Genomic DNA, 5,259 nt, shown 5'->3' with positions numbered 1-5,259 from the left:
GGGGACATCATAGACACTTGATGTAGCTGAGCTATCAGAAATAAGATTCACTTTATTGACATAAGTTGATTGTAGTAGATAGAGGTTACAAAGCCATTGTACACACTAATATTCTGTGCATCAGAAGAATGAGTGTTCTTGTAGATAAAAAGAAATGCCATGGCATTGTTAAAGACTCTTGTGGTGCTTCCTGAAAAGCAAATAGACAAGATAATTTCTACTTTTTCTCAAAGGTTCAAACTGTATTACGACCAAAGTGAAAGCAATCTTATATGTAATACAGTTAATGAATTGAATTTCAGATTTGAGTTACAAAAAATGGGGTCATTTTAGGCTGCCCAGCACAACTTTTTTTGTATGACAACAAAATGGACTTAGAAAAAGTTATGAAACCAAATGAGCCACATGGCTCAGTTGGTGACCCTGTTGCTCAAACTGCATGAATGTCTTCCTAAAACAGGAGTAGAAAGTAAAAGATTCCATCTACCTCCTAACAAAATTTATTACATCGGTTGGTACGTTGCTAAAATTGTGAACTATATACTATCTGGCTATCAGCTAATATCATGAGAATCAATATTGATGGACTGAATGAGGACTGCAGACTGCAGTCCTCATTCATATTGATTCTCCTGAGATTAGCCGATAGCCAGATAGTATAGCCCACATTTTTAGCAACATGCATACCAATGTAATAGAGTTTGTTAGGAGGTAGATGGAATCTTGCAGTGTTTCTTCACAACACACTATCTGTCCAATAACACATACTAAGTATCCACACATGCAGAAAGGAGAATATATCTCTACCTTTTAACACCACAAGCACAACAATGATGGATGTTAATCTAACTCCTGTTTTAGTGCATTGGCATTTCCAACATCTTGGTGTTTCTGCTTCTTCTTGTATAGGTGTAGTAGTACTGATGGTAGCTGTCTCTGCTTGGTTCTATTACTGTATGATAGAAACTGTTAATAGGAATGGATACAGTACAATAGCTTAAACTATTTTTGTTCATATGTTTACTGTTCAATGCAATTTTTGTATTTTAAATTTAAAAATATTACAAAATTTTATTCTAACATCTGTTAATACTATACATAAGTTTGTGTTTCTAGTCATTATATGGCTGTTGTCAGATTCGGCAACATAAATGTACCCATCTTTATCCAGTGCCACACAATATGAACTAGATAATCCTGAGAGTAATTTGACTTGTTTCCTGTCAAGACTCAGTACATGAAGATGAGAGGTGCCACCATTATCAGCTGATACAAAAATAAATCCTTCATCATCAATAGCAATACCATTAGGATAGTTCAAGTTACCCTATTGTATGTATCAAGACGAGTTTTACCATCAGGAGAGAAGACTTGAACATGATGTTGATCACTAATGGTAACATGTATCTTTCCTTCATTATCAACTGCTACATCAGATTCATTACGATCACAGTGAAAGACTTTTACAAATGTACCATCTTCCTTAAACACTTGAACTCTTTTGTTGTTGAAATCAGCTGCTAATATATTACATTTATACCATCAGTGGACATACCACAAGGACTAGAGAATTGTCCATTTCCATTACCTTTACTACCAAACTGACCAATATACTGACCAGTAGTAGCTGAGAAATACTGCACGCATGAAGACACATAGAGCCTGTCTCCTAGCTATCAGCAATCAACCCCAAGGATACTCCAACTGTCCATTACCATTACCTTTAGATCCAATCCTCCTTACTGCAGTACCATCCTCACTAAATACCTGAACAAATCCATCATCACTACTAGCATATACTTCACCATTAGTATGAACAGCAACACCATATACCGCTTCCCACATCAAAGGATCTCTGCATGGTTAGTTAGTGTGTGGTATAGTCTCTTGATGCTTTTACTGACAGTTGATAAGGACTACCTTTAATATGGTGACCTCTTATAGTCACTGATAGTTCATATCCACCAATACTTTGAGGTGTGCATGATACAATAGCTGTGTTGTTATCATTAACTATAACAACTCTACCCTCCTTTTTACTACCATCACTTTTGATAAAGGAAGCCAGCCTCCAAATAGCTTGATGCTTTATCAATGCCTGTTGGTAGAGCCACTTTGAATTTCCTTTCTTTCTTTACTGTTGCCAATGGAATAGCTAACCCACTATCAATGGAATAAATGACTGGATCAGCTTCAAAAACACTGCCAAATTTATGAATCTCGTTGCTAATGGTGATACCTGGACTTGTATTTTCTGCCATTATTACCTATGAGAAAGTGAATAATCTTCTGGTAACTGATAATATTTAACTCACTTAAGCTGTAATTGCTGCTGCTTCAAGTGTATTATCTACTTATATAGGTATTCTTTTGCTTGTCTATGACAATGAGCCCAACCCTTGTTTGTGTGACTTTTGTTGCTAACACCCCCGCAATAATTTAAATCAGTGGGTGTGAAATCTTTCTTATTTTCTTGACAAATTTTAATTGGGAATTCTAAATTAATGTGGCATAAAATATAACATAAAATACTTAGCATTCTAATTATGCAGTTATAATTACAATGTACATGTACACTAGAATTGTTACTTTTTGATGCTGTACATGCATGTATGTGTTTATTTCTAGGAAACCGTCTCTCTCTCAAAAGCTAAGTGAATTAGCTCAACATGTTGACTTTGGAGAAGACTAAGAGAGCTGATGATGATAATGACAGAGAAGAAGGAAAGAAGAAACAAGAGGAGGAGGAGGAGGAGGGAGTTTCTGGTCCTACAACTAAGAAACCAAGTCATTGCTGGCCATGCACTGATGGGAATTCACACACTCAAAACTCAAGTACATAAATACATGTATTTGTATAAGCAAGAGTATAAATAATGTATCAATGTATTGCATACATAAAGGATAGTTAAACTTTATTATCAGTTTTGCCTTTATTGCAGGCAAGCATTGACTGAAGTTAGTGTACTGTCTGATGTGTTACAAATTGTTCATAATCATCATCAATACTTGTCACTGGATCCAGTTTATGTTAATAAGAAATACACATTACCTCCTTCATATCAATGCCAAATTAAAAAGAAGGTTAGCCTCATTATTTGTTACTCTACTCAGTTATGCATGCACAATACATGTACCTCAATATAGAAGATTATAAAGGCATAGTATTGGCCATACTGTGAATGTACCATTTCTTTACCTGTATTGTGTTTAATATAATGAGGTACACAGATCAATAGGAGTTCTTTTAGTGAGCTTTGTCCCTATTAGATTGATAGTTAATGAATATGTATTCATTGTGTATGTACATGTAAATTTAATATTATCATGAGTTTTTCTTAAGGCACTTGATGTAGCTTCCTAGATATTAAGAAAAGGAGCTGAGCCACTCCAGAGATTATCCAGTCAAACTGATCACAAGTTCTACAGAGCATTATATGATTTAAGAAGAAAATGGATACCACGTAGAACAGCTAATGGAGTCAGTGGAGACCTCAGCTATAGATCAGGTAACTTAATTGGAATGAAGTATAAGACACACACAGTATAACAGTAATGGGCACTATAGTATGAACTATGAAGCAACTTATTTTGTAAAAAAAAATCTAATTTTGATTGGAATCAGCTCAAACTTGCTACACAACGTGAGAACATGTATATGTATCAGAAAAAAGTATAAAATTGGAGAATTCTCATGCTTTAATTTTTGGCAAAAATTTATTCGTGACCCTGTACTATTATTAGTAACGCGGTAGCGTTACTAAGTAGGATTCACCCCCAAACAAAATGGCTGCCACGACTTTTGCAGCCTTGCTATCAGGGGCGTAGCTGAGGTAGGGCCTGAGGGGGCCTGGGCCCTACCATCAAAGTGCCCTTATAATTATATTCATTGAAATTATAACCCAAAAGATTATATTCATTGTTCTTACAATAACAAAAGGGGGTGGCTGATAACCACAGCTCTTTTAAAAGCTATATACAATGATAATTTCACTCTGATTTCGCTCAGCTTGCAGGAAAATGCTTCCATTTTGTTACGTAAAAGGGGTGTGACCAAAATTGCGGCGCGCTTCGCGCGCGCCATCTTATCTTCTTGCCCTACCGTCACCCAAGGTCCAGCTACGCCCCTGCTTGCTATACCAGGAAAACGAGCTCCTATGCTTACCAGACTTCTTAGAGGACCTCATCTTGACCAGAGGACTCCATTGGTACCACTAGCGTGGCTCTAGACCTTGTCTAAGAGAAAATCCAAAAATCGGCGAACCGGCCGTTTTGTTCAGCCACCTTTTTTCATCTTCATCATCATCATCATCATCATCATCAAGTCAGAAGTCCTGTCAATCCAGTTGTCGGTGTGTATCTCAGTATTGGTTGGTGCTACAAGGATCATTCTTACACCAATCTACTCCAACAGTCTATGCGCAGGTCCATGTCCCATCAGATCATTCTTCAAGTGAGGAAAAAGTGATACTGTGACTGCTGGATCGAGCCATCTTAGCTGTATGCCGCCATTTGTTAATTAAAGAAGCTTGCCATGTGCTCCAAAATTTGGGTGTGGTCGCGCATGCTCAGATCTGCAGCTCTCGAAGAAGCAAGTTATTTTACCAAGCTATGCTTGGAATCAACTTACTGCAATACTTTAGTGGAGGTTTCCAGCTAAAAGAAGGTATTGATTTTACATGTTAGTGTTTTATCAAGTGTGTTATTTTATTTTATTAAAAAAAACAAACAATTAATTAATGTTATGACTTATGATATGCAATGATAATTATGAACTTGACAACAGCCTGGAAGAACAGGAATAGCAGGGAAGATAGACACTCTTAGCTCACAGGTTCTTGAACAAGGACTTGTGTCAAGACTAATTCCTTCAGCATGTCTATTTGATGCTGTCTCTCATAAATGTTATAACAATGATAATAATAAAGAAAATTATTGTTTGTGTAAAATCACCAAGTATCACAATTGCAACTAAATATAAATATTATTTTAAAAATCAACACAAACAAGAACATAAAAAATTTATAAAAAAAGATGAAGTAGGATTCTGAACGACCAATGAAAATACAAAATATTATAAAAAAATCAACACAAACAAGAACATAAAACATTTAAAAAAAACAAGATGAAGTAGGATTCCGAACGACCAACGAAAATACGAATTGTAAATCCTACTCGTGACGCAAATTCAACTCTACATTGCAAGCTGATCCGTAATTCTTACATAATAATATTAAAAGTACAATGTAGAGTAGAATT

At 35.8% G+C, this 5,259-nt stretch overlaps 1 long non-coding RNA gene across 1 annotated transcript; it reads left to right on the top strand.

Annotated features, from left to right (window-relative positions):
• The first annotated feature begins 2,618 nt into the window (after positions 1 to 2,618).
• LOC109583381 (uncharacterized) lies at positions 2,619 to 3,622 on the top strand. Its single transcript, XR_002185512.1, has 3 exons — positions 2,619 to 2,835; positions 2,943 to 3,084; positions 3,344 to 3,622. It is a non-coding gene; the product is annotated as an uncharacterized LOC109583381 (long non-coding RNA).
• Positions 3,623 to 5,259: the final 1,637 nt, after the last annotated feature.

The sequence above is a fragment of the Amphimedon queenslandica genome, unplaced genomic scaffold, assembly GCF_000090795.2.
Source record: "Amphimedon queenslandica unplaced genomic scaffold, v1.1 AMPQUscaffold_13309, whole genome shotgun sequence".
NCBI classification, from domain to species: Eukaryota; Metazoa; Porifera; class Demospongiae; order Haplosclerida; family Niphatidae; genus Amphimedon; species Amphimedon queenslandica.
This window is presented reverse-complemented; position numbering and strand designations above follow the sequence as displayed.